This window comes from Lactuca serriola, chromosome 5 (genome assembly GCF_051521515.1).
Source record: "Lactuca serriola cultivar US96UC23 chromosome 5, Lser_US96UC23_V15, whole genome shotgun sequence".
Classification (NCBI taxonomy): domain Eukaryota; kingdom Viridiplantae; phylum Streptophyta; class Magnoliopsida; order Asterales; family Asteraceae; genus Lactuca; species Lactuca serriola.
Window position 1 is genome coordinate 55,722,730 of NC_136412.1, and position 26,634 is coordinate 55,749,363.

Below are 26,634 nucleotides of genomic sequence, written 5' to 3' on the forward strand. Positions count from 1 at the left end.
TGACTTGCCGTCAGGTTGTAGCTAGCAACCACAGGTGGGAGTGTTAATCCTGTATAGATCTATACATATCTTTCCAATTCACTTAAGATTTAATGATTATAGGTCGGAGGCTAGTTGAAAGTCTTTCAACGTGTTGATGAATCATGTCTCATCTAACTCTTGTTTTGGGGACCTTCCATAGTCGGTCGTGCTGTGATTCCTTGTTGTATTTATGTGAGTTACTAATATATATATATATATATATATATATATATATATATATATATATATATATATGTGTGTGTGTGTGTGTGTGTGTGTGTGTATAAATATGTATAATTAATGTGTTTTGCGTAGCCAAGTATTTAAGCAGAGTAACCACAAGGTACTAAGCTTATCTAAATGGTGACTATAATAACGACTAGAGTATCGGTGTTTCGCAACTAGCCAGTGTAACAACTAGATACCAGGTTTTCTATCAGCATGAATCAATATAACAACTAGACATAATATTAACTTTAAAAGTTGGGCAGTGTATCTACCAACATAATATCATCATAATATTATGAACATAATTATTTAACCAATCTTATACAATTAGTAATAACTATGTAATAGTTGAATTTTAAAATGTATCCTCCCCCCCCCCCCCCCCCCCCCGAAAAGGTTTGGAAAATGGGGTCATGAACTTTCCTGTGAGTTATGATACCGTTGTTGTACGGTGGAAACCAAAAGTCCGAACTTCGAGAATCGCTATGGGGTAGTGACACACAAATCGAGAGAGTGAGGGAGAGTGTTTGAGAGGTGTGGAAATGAGACTGCCGAAGCTTGCTTTTTATAGAATGTTTTGGCGTACTTGTAACATCCCAAAAACCAGAGTAAAATTTTCATTTTTTAAAAACAATTCCAAAGACCATAACTGTTTACAAAGCATTGTTCCAAAAGTAATAATCATAAATCAGAGTACCCTAAGATCCAATAATATAAAAAAAAAAGAAATCAAAAGGACATGCACGATCATGCCTTTGCTTTTCCCGAATAATTTGAAGTACCTAAAACATATAACTTAAAATGTAAGCCAAACCTTAGAGAGTTCCCCCAAGGTACCACACACACAACCATACAGACAACAACATCCATACACGAGCCTTCATCTTGAATAGACCCTCTCGCAGGCCTATAGACTATCTGGACCGCTCTCAGAGCCTTTAGGATGATGAACCACCTCACCGGTCCTTCAGCCTACCTGGACCACTCTCTGGGCCTTTGGCCTGACTGGACCGCCTTGTAGGTCTTTAGTCTATCCGGATCGCCTTGGGTATCTTGGCCTTCAGCACGAGCTGTTCCCCCTCAATCCAACAAACCATAGCATGTCGACATATACCATAACAATCAATAATCAACAAACACAAGTAGTCCTACATATCTACTAGTCTAACACATATCCAACAATACATGTAATCATACAAATCTACCAGTTTAATCACATAAATAGTGAATACATACTTACAACATAACATCACACAACAAACCAATATATCTAATCTAATGGACCGACATTGGTGCCTTCGACCCACAAGTATAGTGAGGAAAACTCCCCTCTCAGTCTGGAAAGATAGCTGAATAGGACACTACTCTGATTATCAGCTCTACAAGTTACCTATACATCAAATAGTGACCAATCTTAACTACAACTCAAATACCCTAAATACCCTTAGGTAAAACTTGGTCAAAGTCGAAAGTCAAATAAGTTAATCGAATCAACTCAACTGAGTACGCCCATCGTACCCAGCTTGTACGCACGATGTACTAGCATCTTGACCAAAATGCAGGTTGTTGACCACATAAACGCAACGTACCATAACGTAAGCCCAACGTACGTGTCAGCCAACCTTTTCTTCTGTTAAGAGCTTAATCCCTTAAACCCTTTCATCCAAAATCCAGATCTAGTCCTCAAATGATGTCCTTAATCATAAAGTTTCCAACTTTATGATCTTGCATGGCTATTAAGTGCCCAATACCAAAACCCCAATATAATACAAGCTCTAAAGCATTAAATAGCATGCGTGGAGGGAAACTAAGGAGCAAGATTTCATTTTTATGAATCTAAACTCTTCATAACGTATGAAAGGATAGCTCATATGATTTAAAGTAAACCATACTTATAAACACCAAGCTTATGAAACCAAAATAAACACATATCCATGGCTAAAAAGATCTAAGCAAAACTTCATCAAAATTAGAGATTTTTATCTCTAAGTGGTTCAAAATGATGTGTAACGCTTGGTTTCTTGGTACACAATTTATTTATTTATTTTGAAAGAAGGACTTGGCGAGTTGGTGGCCCTAACTCGTTGATTAGAGGGCAGACTATGCGATGGGTTTAAGTTATCCACTCGACGAGTAGCTCGGCCAGGGTGAAACCCTAATTTTGGGGTTTTGCACCCTATTTAAGCACCTTATTCAACCTTAACCCCAACCTTCATCACTTTGACACCTACTTTCAAAACCCTAATCAACCTTGTGTGTTCTTGAGCTATTTTTCTTGCCATTTTGTGATTTGAAGCTAGGAGAAAGGAAAGGCTAGAAGATCCAAGGAGAAGGTAGAAGATCTAGAGCTTGGGTTGCATTTTAAACTTATTAGAGGTATAAAGCTTATACCTTGGCTCCTTTTCACTTAGATTTTCATTTAAGCTTGCTTGTTGTCACTTTTGGCCATTTCCGGCTTTTGGGCTCTTGGTGGAGTTAGGAATTAAGATTTGGACTCTCTTGAGCTTTAGAAGCTCAAGGTTTCCACCTTTATTCAACTATGTCCCTATTCCATGCATTAGGTCTCTATTTTAGCTTGGTTTTGGTGTTTTAGCTTCATAACACCATGCATGCACGTAAAGTTAGCAACTTTACGTGTTATGTTGGCCTAAAGAGTCCAGATCTGTGAGTTTGTGGCATTAGAATCAATTAGAATCGACGAAACAAGTTTAGGCTTGAGGGGACTCTGTGAGTTGTATATCCAACTCGGCGAGTCGGATTGTAACTATCTTCTTGTATGACTTTGGATCAACTCAGTGAGTCCAGGAGACAACTCAAAAAGTTTGTCAAGGATTTTAAATAAGGAAGACTGAGGAACTCGTCGAGTTCAAGGAGGGACTCGACGAATTGCCCGTAATTGTCCCGATGCTATGATAGGAAGAACTCGACGAGTTGTGAAAGAACTCGTTGAGTTGAGAAGAGATCTCGATGTGTCATGACTTAAGGAACTCGATGAGTTGAGAGACCAACTCGACGAGTTGAGTCATTTTGTTCTAATCTTGCACAAGGCAGAACTCGACGAGTCTGTGAAGGGAATCGACGGGTTGGCTGGGTTTATTGTGAGGCTGAATGGTGTTGGAACTCGAAAAGTTAGAAGCTAACTCGACAAGTTGAGTCGACTGGGAGTTGACTTTGACTTTGACCAGGGGCATATCAGTCATTTTACCCTAAGCAAGATTGTCAGATTTTTTGACTAAGTATTATTGTATAGTGATAGCCGAGATGTCGTGGGAGCAGCCAACAGAGATTCCTCACCCACGAGTTCAGTATCCAGTTTGAGAGGTGAGTTTTCCTCTAGTAGAGTGGGTCGAAGGCACCAAGGCCGACCCGTATATGTTATGTGTATTATCAATAGTAGAGTGTGGCCAAGCCCGTATCTAATAACATTATTTGAGTATAGTTATGTGACTGTTTGATAGATATACTTGTTGTCTGTGTGATACTTGTATCCATGTTAGCAGCGGAGTGTGAGTGAGGCCCGAATCTTCTAGACATCTGTAACATCCCAAAAATACAGTCTAAAAATTTCCTTTTTAAAACATTACTTAAAACATAATTGTCAAACCATAAATAAAATCATAACATAAACCAGAGTGTTAATTGCAAAGCATATTTCCATTATCAGAGTAAAACATCCCAGACTGCCTAATTAATGGTGTGTGCCATGCGATCATCCCGAGCTCTTCCCTCCACTACCGGAAGTACCTGAAACCAAAACTAAAAACCGTAAGCACGAAGCATAATGAGTTCCCCCAACCTACCACATACCACACAAAACTGCATACTGCAAATACTGGGCCTCTCCATCTACCTCAGGCCTCGCCCGCTACAACAGGCCCCGCCTGGCTTCAAGCCCCACTCGGTGTACATATCTATTTCTCTAACCTGTCTCTGGGCCTCGCCCGCTAATATATACTAACACATAAACATACCGCAACACATAAACTAACATATACTACTGAATCCTGTTCTAAGGCCTCGCCTATCTTGGGCCTCGCCCTTGTCCTGCTACTGATGAGTCATGGAACCCCATCCACACTCCTTCTTATAATAAGACACGGGCCCAGCCCACACTCACTCCCTTCCTAACTTGGGCCTCGCCCCTGCTCGGCTGCTAATGAGATATGGAATACCGTCCATACTCTGCTATTGGTGAGGTATGGGACCTCCACCACACTCACCTCCCTACCAGGCACATACATGTATCACACAGACAACAAGTATAAACTATCATATAAACCATTCCTTGGGCACCCACCCGCTATCATTGGACCTTGGTCCTGATTACTATACTAGCATACTGTACCTAGGGCTACCCACGGGTCTTCCTACTCATATCTACATGGGCCGACATTGTGGCCGTAGACCCATCCACACAAAGGGAAAACTCACCTTGCACTGCTGAAGCTCTGATTGATACTCTTCTGACTGCTATCTGACAACTCCCCAAACATTGCTCCAATAGATCCCCGAGCTTCAATATCAATATAACATTTAGTCCTAAACTGACCTCCAGAAGTCAAACTAAGTAAAACCTGGTCAAAGTCAAAGTCTTGGTTAAAGTCAAAGTCTTGGTCAAAGACAACCTTCCAGGTTGACCCTACTCTCTGAGTCAGCCTATTGACTCGCTGAGTTCATGGATTCAGAAGCCCCCACAATCGCGACTTGACTCGCCGAGTCACCCCGCGACTCGTCGAGTCCTTCAATTTTCGAGTCCTAGTCCTGGTTCTGACCAATCCACCGAGTCACTGCATTAACTCACTAAATCGACTCGCATCGAGAAGAGGTTAGGGTTTCGACTCATCTCGCCGAGTCCAAGAACAGACTCGCCGAGTTCACCTTCATCATTTTCATCCTATCGAGTTCAGTCAATTCCATCGCTTCCCAATCGCAGATCTGGACTCCTAAGGCTAGCATCACACATAAAGTTGCTAAATTTATGTGCATGTAAAGGGTTATGAAGCTAAAACACCAAATCCAAGGAAAAATGGTGGTCTATGACATAGAATGGAGCCATGGGTGGAAAAATCTAACAACTCTGAGTTTCTAGAACCCAAAAGTACTCCGATCTGAAGTCTTCTTTGTCCTCAATGGCACAATACTCGGATTGGTCTTGGAAATGTCCCAAAAGTGACAAAATTTAACTAGGAAAGGGGATCTAAATGAGTAACAGCCAAGGTAGGAGCTTCATACCTTCTAATGATCTAAAATATCACACAAACTCTGGATCTACTGCCCCTTCTTGAATCACCAAAGGTTCCTTTCTTCCTTCTAGCTTCAAATCACCCAAAAATGGCAAGGAAAGCTTAAGATCACTTCAATGGAGGCTTAAGGTTTCGAGAGCAGGTAAAGGGAGTGATGGAGGCCTGAAATGTTGATTAAATAGGGTAACAAGTCCGGAATTTAGGGTTTCCCAACCCAGACCTGACTCACCGAGTCGGTCACTTAAAGCTCGACGCGAAACCCATTCTAACTCGTCGAGTTCACTCATAGACTCGACGAGTTGACCCATTTGACTTAGGGTTTTCCTTTCCTTTCTTGGTCTTCCGGTTCTGCGTGTTACAACTCTCTGCCACTTAAACTAGACTTCGTCCTCGAAGTCTGCTACGACCAGCTACCATGCAATCTGTTCTCGACACTCCTGTCCGAAGAACACATATCTTACCGACCATATCCATTGGTCTTCCGCCCGTTTCTTCTACAGAATAATCCTGAGAAAACTCTAATTACCATCAATCCTGAAAACACGGGTCTTACCCAACCGATCAACTAACTGCCCCATACAAAATTTCTTATAAATACTGCTCCCGACTGAAAATCCTGCTGTCTCTTATCCGCTTTCCAGATGAACCGAGACCACCCCGGTCCCAACTAATATACATTCATTTGGATCACCGGACTCCCACCGGTTACTGAACCTAATCTCAATCGCTTCGTCGCTCCCAATGACTCCCGAAGGATACTTCCACTCTCTACTATTGCTCTAATTACCTTGCCACCCTGGCTCTACGAATTCTGGGACACTCGATCCCCTAACCTGACCTCAAGGTCTCTACCAGGTCCCACCTGCACTACTACTCACATACGGGCCTTGCCCACGGGTCTCACCCAACTATACCTTAAAGCGGCCCCTCCCAAGGTCTCACCTCTTTAGGGCCATGCAAAACAACTCCCTACTAATTTTCTATGAACTATCCTTTCCTGATTCCCATCATGCTAACTAGGAAATATGGGCCTCGCCCAAATTCCGCTAACTAGGAGACACGAGACCTCGCCCTCACTCCTATAACTTAGGAGATATGGGCCCTCGCCCACACTCCTCTACTTAGGTACTAACAAATGCTGCGACAAACCCGCAGTCTCACTATAGTCTCCAGGCTACCTCTACTACTGACTACCAATCCGAAGGCATCCCATGCCGGCCGCTTTCACTATCTACGCCCTGACTCAATCGAACCCTGTTGACTAGGGATGAAAGTGGGTCCAAACCCGGACCAGATGGACCCGAACTCGGAAAACCCGAAACCGGTTAACGGGATTTTGTAGAACCGGAAACCGGACTGGTATAAAGGAACCGGTTCTGGTTCGGTTTCGGGTAAAGTGGGTCTAGAAACGGAAAACCCGAAAACATCAAAGTAGGTAGGTTGGAACCGGATAAAGTGGGTTTAGAACCGACTTCGGAGGGCTGTAAGTCATTGAATGTTAAACCAAAAATGACAAATTATAGTCTAAAATCATGTACAAACTGTAAACTACAAGTTAGAAAAAACCACATGTCAATCCGACTTCAAACGAATTAGATATGCATGTTTTAAAACTTTCACCGAATACAAAAAAAACTAAAAAACTAAAAACTTCCAGCTTTGATATCTAGACTTTGGAGGACTGTAAGTCAATGAACATAATACTAAAAATGGAAAATTTATAGTCTAAAATCGTGTACAAACTCTAAAATACATGTTGGAAAAAACCGCATGTCAATCGGAGTTGAAACGGATGAGATATGCATCTTTTAAACGTTTCACAAAAACCGGTTCCGGCCCTAAAAGTAGTTCCGGTTCCAAACATCTGTTCCGGTTTTTAGACCCGGTTTACCCGGACCTGATGGATCCAAACTTAGATTACCTGGAACCCAGATAAATCCAATTTTTAAACCCGGAACCGGAACAGGTTCTATATATTCCGGTTCTAACGGTTCCGGTTCCGGTCCGATTCCGGTTCCGGTCCGGTTTTCCGGTTCTAAATCCCATCCCTACTGCTGACAATCCTCCCACCTGGTTTTTCCCAAACCAGACATCTGTAATTACAAAAATGCGAACTCCATGCTGAGAAGTTTCCAAAACTCCCAACTCGCACAACCATTTGAGTCGTCTGCCTTCCTAATGAGGATGCAAACTCATCCCGAATCCACGCTCCCTTCTGCTCCTGAATCTCTGGGAGAACTCTCCCCCACTTCGATTCAACTTGATCCTTACAGTCGATTACTTGGATAGGATTTCCATCCCTCCCAACCATCCAATAACTAACCAGCTGATAACCCAATATCCACTGCCGCTAATGATCCGCAACTCCATAGTAAAATTATGATCCACCCTTGAAGATTAATAGAATACTTCCATAATCCCAATCACACCCTTGCTACAATGATTGCATCCCGAGAACCTGCTCTAAAGGGAAACCTTTGAACTACTACTCTAACTTTCCAGGGTATGTACATGGCACTTAATCCGAATACAAACAAGAATAATTCATATACAAATACTCATCAAAATGCAGTACCATAACAATATAATCATAAATAAAAATTAATCAGGAGAGTAAAAGATACGCACCTACCACATCCAGTGCTGCTCACGGATCCACTGTAGATAACTGAAAAGCCCTGCCTCCTACTACAAGCACCTCTGCTCGACCCTGTCAGCCGTCTGTAATCCTCAATGTCGCAGGGGTAGGTGCTATAACCCATCCTGCTGAAAGCAAACTCGGACACTTGGCCTTCTTGTGACCCTGCTGACTGCAGTGAAAACATATTAGGTCTGATCCATGGGTTGTGGTCGCAGTACAATCTCTGCTAAAATGACTAGTTCGACTGCACTTAAAGTAGCCAAAATCACCACCACTACCACTCCTGCACGCACCCTCATGCGTCCTGCGACACCTGCCACAACGATTGTGGCCTTGAACATCCCCTATCTCCCATATGGCCCCTTTGGCCTCTTGCTGGAACCTATGGCTACCTGACCCTCCTCTGGCTTCCTTTTCCTCTCTGTCTCCAAACCAATCTCCCTTTCTATGGATCGAACAATCATATCCTACAGCGTCTTGCAACCGGACCTGCTCACAAACTGCCTGATGTCACTCCTCAGCATCTCGTGATATCGAGCTTTCTTCATATCCTCGTCCACCACATACTGTGGAACTAGAAGAGCCGTCTCCCTGAACTTGGCAGTGATCTTAGCCACAGTGTCAGTCGCCTGCTGAAGGTCCTGAAACTCCCATGCCAACTGTTTCACCTCAATAACTGGTGCAAACTCAACCCTGTACCTAGCCGAGAAATCACTCCATGTCATCGCGTCCAACGCGGCATCATTCCCCATAGCATGACCAACCTACTTCCACCAATCCTGTCCTCTGTCCTTCAGAAGGCAGGAGGCGAGTCTGACCTTGTCCCCCTCGGGACACTGGCTCGTACGGAAAGCATTGGCAACATCGGCCAACCACCTGCTGCTAGTAATGGGATCCCTAGCCCCATGATAATCTGCTGCTCCACAAGCTCTGAACTCTCGAAAAGTCAAGGTACGCGCCCCTACCAAATCCGTCATCTTCGTGAGAAAATCTCCCTTCTTCTCATCTAGAAACTCCAAAATACCCTCCTTGACCGAACCAAAGATCACAGGGGTCTGATCTAGAATACTACGCGTAACCTCAGCTGAAAAAAACTCCCTCATCTGCTCCTCGAGCTGCTCGGCTCCTGAACCCGAGCCTGATCCCTCTCCAGCGCCTGATCCGCCCACTGGTCTCTTATGCAATGTCACCATGCTGAAAACATATCACAATAACTATCAGAATACTCATCACTATTGAGGGATCATACACACACACACACTACACGTCTCCCGGTCTCATGTTGGCTTTTCCCGAATCGAGTACGGATCCTCTGCTTTCAGTAGTACGGGCCCATACTAACTTCCACATCTATCCGTAATTTCCTCAAGAACCACCTTGACCCCACCAGGTCACTACTACTGCTACCGATCTCTACTACTCTCATCCTAGGATTACCCTAGGGAAATCTCCGACCCAAACCAGTCCTCAGCTACTGAAGGCCTCCTTGTAATACCAATTTGCCATCAACTGAATATCGTCACATGTGACGAGGCTCAGATAATCCTTTGAGTAAAAGACTCATCCCCACAACGGTTAGAATCAAATGAGAGTTGCGCAATGGGGCCAAATCCAGCACTCTGAGATTATTCAACCCTAATCAAATGTAACGTGATGTATTCACCTAATGGTTAACTCCCATCACTCAGAGTCCCACAGAGCACAAAGCAAGCAACATTCGAACACAAGACCTACTCAAGCAAATCTATTATCATCACGAGAAACTATACTAGCATACAATGCTAAGCTCATACTATCAGGCATAACCTAAACAGGCTATCCTACTTTTGTCTACTTAATACTAGCATGCAATTCTCATAAAGCTGAAACACATATAGCAGGCACATGAGGCATCATTCCTGGATCCTTAGTCTTATTCTAGCATCCTGTTCTACTGAAACTGAAACTGATAATCATAACATAAACTTATATGGGTAATTTGGGAGTACTTACTTGAGCTCGGCTGATTGCATGCACCACACTCTTTTTCTCTTTTCAAAGTTCTTTTCTTTCTAAATTTCATTTTGCTTTTTCTAAAACTATTTTCTTTCCTCAAAACTTCTTTTATAAAAAATGATTTTCCTTTTGAAAATTTCCATACCAATTCCTTAGTTTGAGTTCAAACACACCCTAAAGTATATCCGAATCCCTCAAACCAAGGCTCTGATACCAACTTGTAACATCCCAAAAATACACTCTAAAAATTTCCTTTTTAAAACATTACTTAAAACATAATTGTCAAACCATAAATAAAATCATAACATAAATCAGAGTGTTAATTCCAAAACATATTTCCATTATCATAGTAAAACATCCAAGACAGCCTAATCAATGGTGTGTGCCATGCGATCACCTCGAGCTCTTCCCTCCGCTACCGGAAGTACCTGAAACAAAAACTGAAAACCGCAAGCATGGAGCTTAGTGAGTTCCCCCAACCTACCACATACCACACAAAAATGCATACTGCAAATACTGGGCCTCGCTCTCTACCTCAGGCCTCGCCCGCTACAACAGGCCCCGCCTGGCTTGGAGCCCCGCTCGGTGTACATATCTGTTACTCCTAGGCCCCGCCTGTCTCTGGGCCCCTCCCGCTAACATATACTAACACATAAACATACCACAACACATAAACTAACATATACTACTGAATACTGTTCTAAGGCCTCACCTATCTTGGGCCTCGCTCTTGTCCTGCTATTGATGAGTCATGGAACCCCGTCCACACTCCTTCTGATAATGAGATACAGGCCCAACCCACACTCACTCCCTTCCTAACTTGGGCCTCACCCCTGTTCGGCTGCTAATAAGATATAAAACACTCTCCATACTCTGCTATTGGTGAGACACGGGACCTCGCCCACACTCACCTCCCTACCAGGAACATACATGTATCGCACAAACAACAAGTATAAACTATCATATAAACCATTCCTTGGGCACCCGCCCGCTATCATTGGACCTTGGTCCTAAATACTATACTAGCATACTGTACCTAGGGCTACCCACGGGTCTTCCTACTCATATCTACATGGGCCGACATTGTGGGCGTAGACCCATCCACATAAAGGGATAACTCACCTTGCACTGCTAAAGCTCTGACTGATACTCTTCTGACTGCTATCTGACAACTCCCCAAACGCTGCTCCAATAGCTCCCCGAGCTTCAATATCAATATAACATTTAGTCCTAAACTGACCTCCAGAAGTCAAACTAAGTAAACCTTGGTCAAAGTCAAAGTCTTGGTCAAAGACAACCTTCCAGGTTGACCCTACTCTCTGAGTCAGCCTATTGACTCGCTGAGTTCATGGATTCAGAAGCCCCCACAATCGCGACTTGACTCGCCGAGTCACCCCGCGACTCGTCGAGTCCTTCAATTTTCGAGTCCTAGTCCTGGTTCTAACCAATCCACCGAGTCACTACATTAACTCACTAAATCGACTCGCATCCAGAAGAGGTTAGGGTTTCGACCCGACTCGCCGAGTCCAAGAACAGACTCGCCGAGTTCACCTTCATCATTTTTATTCTGTCGATTTCAGTCCATTTCATCGCTTCCCAATCGCAGATCTGGACTCCTAAGGCTAGCATCACACGTAAAGTTGCTAACTTTACGTGCATACAAAGGGTTATGAAGCTAAAACACCAAATCTAAGAAAAAATGGTGGTCTATGACATAGAATGGAGCCATGGGTGGAAAAAGCCAACAACTCTGAGTTTCTAGAACCCAAAAGTACTCAGATCTGAAGTCTTCTTCGTCCTCAGAGGCACAATACTCGGATTGGCCATGGAGATGGCCCAAAACTGACAAAATCCAACTTAGAATGGGTATCTAAATGAGTAACAGCCAAGGTATGAGCTTCATACCTTCAAATGATCTGAAATATCACACCAACTCTGGATCTACTGCCCCTTCTTGAATCACGAAAGGTTCCTTTCTTCCTTCTAGCTTCAAATCACCCAAAAATGGCAAGGAATGCTTGAGAACACTTCAATGGAGGCTTAGGGTTTTGAGAGTAGGTAAAGGGAGTGATGGAGGTTGGGATGGAGGCCTGAAATGATGCTTAAATAGGGCACGAAGTTCGGAATTTAGGGTTTCCCAACCCAGACCTGACTCGCCGAGTCAGTCTCTCTGACTCGCCGAATCGGTCACTTAAACCTCAACGCAGAACCTGCTCCGACTTGTCGAGTTCACCCATGGAATCGACGACTTGACCCCTTTGACTTAGGGTTATCCTTTCCTTTCTTGGTCTTCCGGACTCCGGGTGTTACAACAACAAAGTTTGGGTCTAACACCTAAAATTTTCAAATAATTTTTCACATTTAAAAACACACTTTCATTCATAATTGTTATAAATATATCAATGTATCACATAATCAATTCATAACATCACATCCCAAGATCAAATATGTAAAAGCTCCTCAAGTATGTGCTGATCAAGCCGACGCATTCCCATGATCCTCACTGGTACCTGAAACACATAACATAGCACTGTAAGCATAAATGCTTAGTGAGTTCCCCAAAATACTACATGCAAACACATATTAGCCACTCGAGGCAATAACACTGTTTGACCCTCTGGTCAATGTGTCTCAGTGGGACCTTCCGGTCCCATAACTCTGATGGGCCCTCTGGCCCTAACTCTGTGGACCTTACGGTCCAAACTCTGTAAACTCTGTAACATACATAGCATAAAGCACATAGAAATCTCATCATGCAAAAACATACAAATACTCTATCACATAACTCTAATTACCACTATAGGTAAAGTATAGTGAGAAGACTCACCTCGGGTAACTCGGTAATCTCGGTCTAGCCTAATCATATGAAATAAACACTCTAAATCAATACATCTCTCAAGGCTAGACTATTCCCTCTCTTAGTACTCTCAGAAGGGTAAAAGACCATTTTACCCCTCTCATGGCTCCAAGACCCTAAAGTTGACCAAACCCTAAAAGTCAACAAAAGTCAACTCTCCGGGTTACGCTGAGCGTACCAAGCATGTACGTTGGGCGTACCCGGTGTCCTCACAGAAACGGGGTGCGTGACCCCTTGCGCCGCGCGTATTGAGATTACGCCTCGCGTAACTCCCAGTTTCATACTCTAAGCTTTTGGGGTCTTAAACAGTTAAGACCCACATCCAACTTCTAGATCTGACAACACTCTCACTAGCCCCCAGATCATACGAGAAACTATAGAGAAGATTGTTCCAACCCGTGAACGATTGAAGGCATCCCAGGATCCGAAGAAGAGCTTGTCTGATGAGACTCTTGTTATTCCACTTGATGAAATTGAAATCAACGGGAGTCTAAACTTCATCGAAGAACCGGTGGAAATCATGGATCAGGTGGTCAAAAGGATGAAACAAAGCAGCATACCTATAGTGAAGGCCCATTGGAACACCAAGCGAGGACCTGAATTCACCAGGGAACGCGAGAATTAAATAAAAAAAAGAAACACCCCCAATTGTTTAGTGATATCCCATCTACAAGTTGAATTTCGGGGCGAAATTCTTTTAACGGGGGGAGAATGTAACAATTGGTAAAAATAGGAACGATCGTACGATGCTATGTTTTGATTACTAAGCAATATGAGTATTTTATCAAGAATGGTTGAAGGAATTTAACCTATTTTATTTAAATAAGTTCTTTTGAAATATAAAACAAGTAACTAATGATAAATTTCGTTATGATGTATGACTACGAACCATCACCGGTTTGTGAAAATTAGCATATAACATCATTTGAACGCAACAAACTTAATTTTTGTATCAACATGTATCTAGTTGATAATCAAGTTAGGTTCTATGTGAAATGTGTGCTTAATAGTTGTGGAGGATTTAAATTTGACAAATATACGAACCAAAGTGACAAAACGTGTTTAACGATATGGTTAACCGGTTAAATGTCAAGAAATTATACATTGGTCAATAAATTTTATATTTAAATAAATTAAAATATAAAATGAATTATTATAAGGTATAATTAGAATGTATTTAAGTATTTTTTAATAAAAAGAATAAAACATAAATATTAAAGTTCAAATACACAAAAACTACATTGTTATTTTATACTAAGTATACATGTATGTATTTGTATATATGTATTATTATCTAGTGAATGACTAGTTATGGGTCATGACTTATAGTGATTTCATGTAAGTTTTATGATGTCTAAATCAATTAAGATAAGAGAATTGGTGGAGATAAGTGTCAACTTAACTAATAAGTGCTTAATCACTTAAGACATTTTACTAAGAATGCTTCTTAATCCCTCTTCTAGTTTTCGAGATTAATACATTCTATCTCCTTAACTAGAACTCCTAACTAACTAAATAACTAGTAGTTAGTTAGTTAACTAATCCAATCTCTAAGCAACTACCCAAGCAAGTGGCTAGACAAGATCACATCACTTAAACTCACATCCCATCACAAGCTAGTCTAGGTTTTGTCCCCTTATCCTCTTCCACCCTTTCCTCCTTCATAATCACGAAATTTCCTCATCATTTTACCCTAAATTCACCAGCCAATACTCCAGGGAATTACTCTCAACCTTCATCTCATTTTCAGCCACAAGAACTTCCTTCCCAAGCCATCAAAACCATGAACTAAAGGGCTGCTGTCCCTTTTGTGTTTCAGCCACCCTATCACCCATCTACACCTTCTTTTTTCTTGATATTTTTACCACCAAATACCCCAGGAAGTTAGTTTTTATGCTACTCAAAATTATAGATTCAAAACAGTGAGTAAACTTCTCTTTTTCTTACTCTTTTGCTGTGAAGTTTTCGTGACAGCAACATAGCCAAAAGAGTGGCTGTTTTGGAGCATCAAACCAACACCCAAAAGTTCTTCATCTTCAACCTTCCATTCTTCAAGTATTCACATAAGGTGAGTTCATACCCCTACATTTTCATGTTTTCTTCAAGTTTTAAGGGGGGGGGGGGGAATACAAGTTAGAACACTAAACATAACTCAAATTTAAATGACAGCTTTCTACAGAAAAGTTGAGTCCTGTTCACGGACTTTTTTGACCATCTTCAACTTAATATCTTTCAAAACTGTACAATATGCAAATAGTTCAAGTTTATACCTTTCTAAGGACTACTCGCACGCATTCATAAGATTTTTCTACAATTTATGGCGATTTTTATAAAACTGCCTATCATTTCAGAAGTAATTTCGGACCAGTCTTTGAAGATGTTTATTTTCACACTAGTTTGAGACCACTAAAAATCATAATAAAAATTAGGAACAAAGTAGACTCATTTTATAAACTCTCGGAGGTGACAGATTCAGTTTTTGACTTACGATGATTTTTCTATGAGTTTTCTAAAAACAGGGACAGTAAAGGGTAAAACAGTCAAAAGTGGTTTATAGATTTATTAACACCTTCTAACATTTTTGAGCAATGTTTATACATTAATGAAGTTAAAACACAATCATTTAAATATGTTTAATTACAATTTTTATAAAAGTGATAAGTACAAAAAGGTCTTAGTATCAAACTTAAGGATTATTTCATGCAAAGTTTCTAATAAAAACGTAAGAATATGAACAACAATTACGAAGCATACCAAATCATCTTTTAAAACTTATACATATATATAACCATTTACATATATATGTTTTGTTTACAAAGTTGTCTTCTACATCAAAAATATACATATATAGTTTACGAAACTCTACTCCATTCGTATCCTGTTGAGCAAATGGTAAAATATTGTCAAATGCATATCTAAAGATTTCACGTCGTTTTTCATAGCTATCCCAGTCTTAGGGGATGATCATTTATACAAACATTTTCAACACAAAAACACGTAAACTCGTTGAACAAATTTAGTGAGTTTTTTCTTCACGGTACCTTATAAAGTATACACGAAAGTCCTGTTAAATATAACCAGAGTTTCTTGTAGGGAGAGCGTGATAGTTGTGTATAGATCTATACTGGGACTGACAATCCCGCACCTTAGCTGCTTGCAACAGCTGGACTGGCAGGTCTTGGGGTGACAAATGTCATAACGAAATCGACACCTGAAGAACGTCACGAACAAGGCAGTCTGGGTCAATCAAGCATGGTTATAAGATAAAAATGAAAACTCACATAAAACAACAACGACACTTTTAGTTTACGCAAAGACAGTCTTCAAGCAGTTTTATATACAAACAAAGCTGCATAACATCATTTTAAGTAGGAAAATTACTTATATGCTTCGGTCTTGGTTCATTTAAGGCCACATCTCATTTTAGGGAAAATATAGGATTTTTCCGGAAAACAAACATTACTACATTTCATAGAAAAGGTTTACAAATATACATACAAATGCTTATGAACTCACCAACTTAAATGTTGATACTCTCTTTTCAAATAACTTGTATTCTCAGTAAATCAGTGAATCATGTAACAACTGGCTTTGAGGATGGGACGCTTAGGCGTCTAAACAAATCTTTTGACAACAAATTGATATTTTGAAACATGTAATACGTACAAATGATGTAAAATTTTCAATTATATATATGTTGGTTGTGTTTGCTTTGAACATTTATACTCAACTGTTATGATACACTACATGATAGTCACTCGCCCCTGGACGTTTCCGCGATCCTGGTTTGGGGGTGTGACAGATATCCTCTAACGACACTATCGCCGACTCATCAGCTATACACTTCCTCAGTTGAGACACGTGGAAGGTATCATGACTCTGGCTCAACTCTGCAGGTAGCTCCAATCGATATGCTACCCTGCCCACCCTTACGATCACCCTGAACGATCCAATGTATCGGGGCCCCAAGTTGCCCCTTTTCCTGAATCGGATCACTCCTTTCCAAGGAGACACTTTCAGAAGTACAAAATATCCGACCTGAAACTCAAGCTCGGATCGTCGCCTATCCGCGTAACTCTTCTGGCGACTATGAGTTGTCAACAATCTCTGTCTGACCTGCTGTATCTGCTGTGTCGTCTGAAGTACTAACTCAGTGCTACCAAACACTCCTTGCCCGACCTCTCCCCAGTAGATGGGAGTCCGACACCTCCGCCCATACAATAACTGAAAGGGAGGCATACCGATACTCAAATGGTGGCTGTTGTTATAAGAAAACTCAGCCAAAGGCAGATACGTGTCCCAACTCCCTCTGAAGTCCAACACACATGCCCGAAGCATGTTCTCTAGTGTCTGAATCATCCGCTCACTCTGTCCATTCATCTGTGGGTGGTAAGCGGTACTGAAATGCAGCCTAGTACCCAACTCCTCATGAAACTTCTTCCAGAACCTGGAAGTGAAACGCACATATCGATCTGACACAATCGAGATCGGTACACGATGCCGCGATACCACCTCCCTCACATACACCTCTGCCAGCCTCTCTGCGGAAGAGCTCTCACTGATAGCAAGAAAATGAGCGCTCTTTCTCAGCCAGTAGACGATCACCCAAATTGAATCGATGCCTCTCGCAGTCCTCGGCAATTTGGTGATAAAATCCATGGAAATCTGTTCCCACTTCTACTGGGGAACCTCAAGTGGCTGCAACTTGCCATGTGGACACTGGTGCTCGGCCTTAACCCTGCGACAAGTCAAGCACCTCTCTACAAACCACGCCACATCCCTCTTCATACAGGGCCACCAATAGTCTCTTTTTAGGTCCAAATACATCTTAGTGGCCCCGGGATGGAACGAAAACCTCGACCTGTGCGCCTCCTCCATCAAAATGGCACGTGCCCCGCCCTCAAATGGCACCCAAATCCAGCCCTGGAAGGTCATAAGCCCCCGACTATCAACAATGAACTCAGATATCTGTCCGATCACCCGCTCCCGCTTGCGGTTTTCCGGTCTCATGGCCTCTACCTAGGCCTCCCAAATGGTGTCTAACACCTGGGTCATCACTGTCAACCTCAAACAAACATCTCATAATGGGGCACCCTCTGCCCTACGACTCAAGGCATCGGCTTCCATGTTAGCCTTGCCTGGGTGGTACAAGATCTCGCACTCACAATCCTTTACCACGTCCAACCATCTCCTTTGGCGCATATTCAAATTGGGCTGATCCACTAGATACTTTAAGCTCTTGTGGTCCATGTATATAGTACACCGAACCCCATACAAATAGTGACGCCAGATCTTGAGGGCAAACACTACTGCCCCCAACTCCAGATCGTGGGTGGGATACCTCGTCTCATGATGCTTCAGCTACCTCGAAGCGTATGCTATCACATTACCTCTCTACATCAGCACCGCACGCAATCCCGATATCGACACGTCACGATATACCACAACACTACTAGAAAACTGGCCTTTAATGACGCACAAACAATGACACTCGCCGATAGAGGGCGCACATTTGTGGGTGCCCTAAAAAATAGTGTCAGTTTTGCAAAATTTGAAGGATAGAAGACACGCATTTGTGCGTGCCCTAAAATTAGTGTTAGAAAAGAAAAAAAAAGAAAATGCGGAGGGCGCCTTTTATAAAATGTGCGTCATGTAAGTATGTCGCTTTATAAATTTTTAATGAAACACGCCTTTTAGGCGGGAAATGATCGATTGACAAAAATCCCCAAAATTTTGGAGGACCCGCTCATTCATTCCTCTCCACTTGCTGATGACCTTCATCCCCCCCCCCCCCCTCCTTCTCTCTGTAAAACCTAGCAGCCGCCACCACCAGAAACATGGTTTAATGTTGGCTTCGTTCTGTGTTGTAAGAACGAGAGTCTGATCCTTCATTAATAGCTAAAGGGGGAAAATCCCCCAAAATTTTGAAGTACCCCGCTCACTCCTCTTCACCTCTACCCTACTCCATCTACAACGACTCCCCACGTTTACAAACCCTATAACTCAAAACGATTTTCCATTCCTCACGAGTGCTTTCCAGTCAATGACCTGATCAGCCTCATCGGCAACCTCGGTCTCACCTCACCTCGTCAGCGAGTTGAGGCTCACCTCTACATACATGCGACTACAACTCTTCAAATCACCCTAAGCCCTACCCTTTCTCTCTATTCACCCACCTCTTCACCCACGTCCAACGCCTCCAACAAGAAGCCCTAGGGCCTCCGCCTTCACCCACGTTCTCATAGTCGATCGTGAATCAGTTTTCAGGTTATTCCAAGATTCAACCAACACGGAGGTGGAGGTAGGTTCTGATTTCGTATCAAAAGACTTCACCTTCAGGCGGAACAAAAACTAGGGATCAATTTGATTAATCAGTAGCAAAATTAAGACATAATCTCAAAACTTGACATGGAAAGAGTCTTGAAATCCACTTCAGGTAAGTTATTAACAAGGATTGTCTATCTCCTGCTTCTTCTCTCAAATTAATAGCAGCCGACAAAAGAGCTTTGAGAATGATATCTGGTGCTTTCTTGATTCTCACCCAAATTGTGTTTTCTTGCAGGTTCGTTCATTAAATCTCTACCCTCATCGATGCACAATAGTGGCTGGTTTCGTGGGTTCTTTCACCTTTACACCAACGGCGGTGGAGCTAGAGAGAGAGTTTATGGTGTGCAGTTAATGCTATTCAAATATGTTATTTACCAGCCTCATCCAGGTTTCAGAACGAACTTATTCTCAAATAATCTCTACTCAGATCCAATACCTTCCTTATTCCTCATTCAATATCCTCATTCCTCACCTGATCAGTGAATCCAATTCCCCTCCACCTTACTCCAACTCGATCAGATTCGACTCACTTACTTCTACCCACTGGAACCGATCAAGTAAGTTTATCTTACACAAATAAGAGATAACTAAAAATAATGATGTTGAAGTTGAAGCACAAAGAGGCAAATGGAAAGGAGAGGTACACTAACTTATTTCTCTTATCTATTTCTTTCACAGTCTCATCATTTTGCTCTGTTTTGGGTACTTATTACATATAACATCTATGTTCTATTGTCGTCATTCATTGTTTTCTTTTGTGTTTTTACAGGAGCATGATAGTCACTGGAGGTGAATGCAGAAGTATGTAGGTGTTGATATCACATCAATGGTGACTCTACTAGTACTCATTTTTGAACCCATGACAATGCTACAGAAAATGGCAGAGGTATTTCCCAACACCAAAATGTTTCTATAATCTATATCTTCTTCTTCTTTTATAATTGTTCATAGTAAATTATTAATGAGTAAGAGACTTTTATTGTTTTTGTAGTTGATGGAATACGCCCATCTTTTAGAGCAAGCAGATAATTGTGAGGATCCATACATGCGATTAGTATATACAGGTAAGAATCATTACTCTTAATTCCTTATACACATAGACACACACTACACTGATACACTCCTCTTTCTATATAAATTTTCAAAACCATGAAATCTTTTTTATTACAACATCATGGTTTATATCAGTATATTATGCTCTACAACAAACTTGGAAGCCTTTCAATCCAATTCTTGGTGAAACATATGAAATGGTTAATCAATGTGGCATTACATTTATTGCAGAGCAGAAAAAAAACTTTAAAGATCTTTCATAGTTTTAAGAGTTGATTAATTTGATAATACTTTAATGTAAAATATTAGGTGAGTCATCACCCTCCAATAAGTGATGCACATGCTGAAAATGAGCATTTTGTATATGATATAACTTCAAAGGTGAAGACCAAGTTTCTTGGTAACTCTGTTGATGTCTATCCACTTGGAAGGTAAATAACGAACTATATCATGTTTTTTTTAAATATAAAAAATCTGGATGATATATGTTGTTATAATTGCAGAACTCGTTTGAAGCTAAAGAAAGATGGATTAATTCTAGAATAAGTACCCCCTCCAACAAAAGTCATCAATTTAATATTTGGAAGAACATAGTTGGTTCGGGTGCATGATTTTTAAATACACAAAAGTAAACTTCAATTTTTTTTACATTGTATATAAATTTACTTTCTTTGTTTTTTAATTCGTGTGTAGTGCTGGATGATATGAAGTGTATGGATATGTATACAATTCAAAAGAACCAAAAATATTAATGACAGGAAAATGGAATGAATCCATGAGCTATCAGCCTTGTGATTATGAAGAGGAACCTCTCCCAAATACTGAACTCACACAGGTGTTGTCCCACTAACTATGTCTACCACTAACATAAAAAACCTACCATAATGTCAAAGTACTAAAATACCCCTTCACTAAAATACCCTGCCAAAAATATCACAGTGATATTTTGCTTTTCTGTTGAATATTTTATTACTATATCAATTACAATATAGTCTTGCGCTTTATACTTAACAAAAATGTAAACATGGTTGAATAAAATACAAGTGTTAAAGTTCCCAAATGAGTATGCTATATTTCATGTCTATTTTAAGAATGACAATTTTGCCCTTAGCTGTATGTTTGGACAACATGTGATCTTTACTGAGCATGCAGCTGTATCATTTGCTACTCATCTGTGTCCATACATTGCATATGTTCAACCGGTTCACCCATCATGATATATATATATATATATATATATATATATATATATATATATATATATATATATATATATATATATATATCAACCATACTTCCCATAATTTTCTACAGATATTATTGAAGACCTATACAGTCCCAGGACCGCAGCAATGGACTTTGTGAGCGAACTGGTAAGAAAACATGGAAAGGAGAAGCTTCAAAAGTTCATATTATTTATTGTGGAGATTTTTAAGAGGTATACATACCAATCTTCTAGCTATTTCATAAACAACATGTTAATTTGTCTTAACAATTATGTTCCTACTTTGACTGATTAGATATGAAGTATCATTGGTTGTTAGTTGTTATTATGGTCAACTCATTGAGTTATTTCTTTACTATCCATTGAGCACTTTATGCACAAGAATTGGCTTAAGCTCCTTGAACCGAGTGTCAGCAAGATCAAAACCATCCTTCCGGAGTTCCTGCAATAAAAAAAAACAAGTCAAAGAAGATTTACTGAAAAGAAAAAAAGTATTAATGGTGTAATTAATGGCTATTCACTATAGGTAAATCGATAAAATGGTGAAAGTAAACCTTTCCGGTGTGAGCAGTATGTTCATATGCTGCCATTTGCCAGTAACTGTTTTTCCGCTTATAGAAGTCCTTTAGAGCTTCCCCGGGCTTTTTAACACAAAGAATAATAATTTATAATTTAGAAATCTTAGAATCAATGTTTATATTTAAAAAAAATAAATTTCTGCAATTAAAAGTTACCATTGGAGCTCTCTGTGAGTCAGATATCCTCAGACTAGCTCTTCTTTGATCAATTCTTGCATTGCCTGATGAAAATATGACCCTTAAGTCTGAGATTAACCGACTCACTGATGCACTTACATTTTGATAAAACATACATACTTTATTCCTTATACACAATAATATACACATTAATGTAGTTTATCTTCTACGACTACCAACTGTAATGATGCACTTACATTTTTTTAGCCATAATCACAACCAACTTGTAACGAAACCCATAATATCAAGCAACCTATAAGTACATTCTTTTACACACAATAGGAATTTAATTTTGTTTTTACTATGGTGTAAAAGATATAAGTACGTTTCCCTTATTGGTAGAGAGAGAGAGAGAGAGAGGGAGAGAGAGAGAGAATAAATGAGCATGTTGATATATTATTAACTAAAGTAGATTGATTTAATTGGGGTTTGTTGTTAATATTAATATTATAGAGCGGGAGCGGATGACAAGCCTTTATAGATGGTGAAAACGGTTCTTCATGAGCTTGTAAAGCTTTGTGGGACAGTAATAAATGGTCATCTTTCCATGGTCCCAATTGACATGGAACCCCAACCCATAATCCTTGCCTACATCGATCTTAATCTTCAGGTATGCACCTATTCTGTTATCTCTTTAATATTATGCATTATCAACATCTTATTTATTATGTATTAATTGTAATTGTTTTATGAACATTGTTAGACATTGGCTGCTGCCAGAATGTTGACCCCTGCTGGCCCTGTTGGTCAAACTCATTGGGGTGATTCCATGGCCAATTATCCAATGCCTGCCACGCATTCTGCAGATGCCCAATTGAAGGTCAGTTCCATCCCCTAATAAGATTTTTTTCAGTACAATACTATGTTTGGGAAAGTAGAAGTAGGAATAAAACTTACAGTAGAATTGTGTAAGATAAGTAAAATGAAAATACAATTGTGTAGGAAAGATTTAAATAAATTCATATTTGTATTCTTGTGTTGGCATGGCATGGCAGCAAGAACTTTCTGCGATATTCAAGAAAATTAGAGACAAGCAAACATGCAGTATCGGTCTATACGAACTATACCGTATAACACAATTGTACCCACATGTTTGATTTGATCTGGTCATTTTATTTTTTGTCAAATCCAAATGTTTTGTTGGTTGTTAAGGTGGTTTAATGGTTGTTGACACATGACAGGTTGACATATCTATGCTCCTAGACCTTTATGTGTTGTTGTTAATCATGCATCCCTTTCCTCTACAAACCAATTCTCTTTTTGATAGTCATGTAAATGCAAATCCTGGGGCATATAGTCCTATTTGAATTGGTCTTTATATATTAGGGTAACATAACAAATCTATTTATTGTTGGAGTCTTTATATATTAAGTACATGCAATCAGAATATTGACACCTTTATATGTAATGTGTATTTAAATAGTGATTTGTATGATCTTGTAGGACCTAGATGCATTCACTGCAGCTATTGTTGTGAGTTTGCCTTCTCTTTCATTCCTGCTTCGTTAGTTGTTGCTATTATGAAGGTAGGCCACTCTCCGGTTGTATTTTTCACATAATTGACAAGGAGCTATTGTATCTATTCAGACTAGGCTTAGAGCAATGGTTGCAAGAGATGAGTTCAGAAGAAGAAGAAACAAAGCTACAACTATAGTTCAGGTACTATGGATGAATTATGTTTGTAAAGTATTCAAGAAAATGATTAGAAACAAGGGTGAATTTGTACAGATTAGTTAGCTACTTGCAGGTTGATCTTGAATAAGCAAAGGGGTAATGAATTGTATTTTTTGTATCTAATTCGTTTGTAAATCTTTGTTACAACTTCTATTGATTTGTTTTATCTTTCCATGGAACGATTATTTGTATGAAATTAAATTTATGCAATTGATTCGATTTTTTGTATATGATATTTTATTTCCTATTATGAAACATTAAATACAAATTTAATTTGAAAATAAGTAAATCTATAAATAATATTTTTTTTAAACATTTAAAATTATGATACGCAAAAATGTGTGTCGTCTTCATTTATGACATGGCCTTTCTTGACAGGGGCTCTCTTGATACGCATTGCGTGTCATTAACACGCGCGTCGTAAGGTTACGACATGCGAATGCGTGTTGTCTTCCTTTATGACAGGGCTTTCCTTGATACGCATTGCGTGTTGTAAACGTGCGTCGTAATTGCGCGTCGTAAATGAGCGTCGTAAATGCGCGTCGTCTATAGATGACGCGCAAAAATGCGTCGTCTCTCTTTATGACAGGGCCTTCCTTGACGCGCACTTGCGCGTCGTCTGAGCCTTTTACGGCACGCAATTAGCGTCGTAAAAGGCTATTTTTCTAGTAGTGCAAAGTCCTCGATTCCCCCCGGAAGGGCCAACACTGGGGCTTCACATAATTCTGGCGAAGTGTCTCAAACGAGGTCTGCTGCTCTGGACCCCAATTGAATGCTATGCCCTTCCGGGTCAACTTGGTGAGAGGAATCACAATCTTGGAGAAATCTTTGATAAATCTCCGATAATAGCCGGCTAGCCCCAGAAAACTCCTGATCTCCGAGGGGGATCTCGGCACCTCCCAACTCATCACTGCCTCGATCTTGGCCGGATCGACCAATATCCCGTTTTGGTTGACGAGGTATCCTAGAAACTGGACCTCTCGTAACCAGAAATCGCACTTGGAGAATTTGGCGTAAAGCCTTTTCGATCTCAGAACTCCGAGGGTCTCCCTCAAATGATCCTCATGCTGCTCTATAGATCTCGAATAAACCAATATATCATCAATGAACACGATTACCGAACGATCCAACATTGGCCTGCACACCCTGTTCATGAGGTCCATGAATGCCGCAGGTGCATTGGTGAGCTCGAAAGGCATCACCACGAACTCGTAATGCCCATAACGAGTCCTGAATGCTGTCTTCTGGATATCAACATCACGCTCCCTCATCTGATGATATCCAGTCCTCAAATCTATCTTGGAGAACAAAGACGCTCCCTGCAACTAATCGAACAAATCGTCGATCCTCGGTAAGGGGGGTAACGGTTCTTGACCGTCAGCTTGTTCAACTCCCGGTAATCAATGCACTTCCGGTGTGAACCATCCTTTTTCTTGACAAAAAGGATTGGCGCTCCCCACGGCGAGCTACTCGGCCGTATAAACCCCTTTCCCGGCAGCTCCCGAAGCTGCAAGGATAAATCCTACATCTCTGGAGGTGCAAGGCGATAGGCGCTGCCCCCGGAACCAAATCGATACGGAACTCCACCTTCCTCTCGGGAGGCACACCCGACAACTCCTCGGGGAAAACATCCGGGAACTCACGCACTATCGAGACCTCATCGACCGACCTTGGTCTCTCTGCACCTACTCTCATATCCACCACATAAGCCATAAACCCACTACAACCCTGCTGTAGACTCTGCCTCGCTCTTGCTGCTAAACAAAATGCTGACCCAGAACGGGTACCCTCGCCATAAACCGTATGAACTCCCCCACTAGGGTCTCGTATGGTCCCCAGCTGTCGCTCGCAGTCGATAACCGCTCCAAATCTACTCAACCAGTCCATGCCCACAATGACACAAACATCTCCCATAGCAATCAGGACCAAATTAATCAGAAAATCAACACCAAAAATCTCGAGTACATATCCTCGAATCACAATCATGGCATACACTACTCTCTCGTCAGCAATGGAAACTCGCAAAGGTCTACTTAATGCCTCTCGATGGATACTGATGTGCTGACTAAAGGCTAACGATACAAAAGACCGATTTGCACCCGAGTCAAATAACACCAAAGCAGGCACAGAACACACAAGGAAAGTACCTATGCATAACATAATATAAACATAATATAATAAACATCATAGTAAATACATGGAAGAATACATACCAACGACAACATCGGGCACCGCGCGTACCTCCTCCGCGGTCAACTGAAAAGCTCTCCCTCGTGCCTTCGGTGCCTCGGCCTTCACCGGTCGGCTCTCTGTAGCTCGAACAACAGCAGGGGCAGATCCCTACAGCTACGGACACTCGGCCTGCCGGTGTCCGGTCTCGTTGCAGTGAGAACACACTGCAAATCTCTTGGGGCAATCCTTAGCCATATGCCCCTCCTTGCCACACTTGTAGCAAGACCATACTCTACACACTCCCTCATGACCCTTTCCGCACTTGCCACAAGTACATCCCTTCTGGTTCCCTGATCTCGAATCGGCGGGCTTGGCCTCCTCTAAGACTCCGCTTCCTCCCTAACCTGAGTCTCCAGATCTATCTCCTTCTTCCGAGCATTTTC

At 41.1% G+C, this 26,634-nt stretch overlaps 1 pseudogene; it reads left to right on the forward strand.

The window, feature by feature from the left end:
- The first annotated feature begins 19,393 nt into the window (after nt 1–19,393).
- Nucleotides 19,394–21,582, forward strand: LOC145049530 (oxysterol-binding protein-related protein 3C-like; annotated as a pseudogene).
- Nucleotides 21,583–26,634: the final 5,052 nt, after the last annotated feature.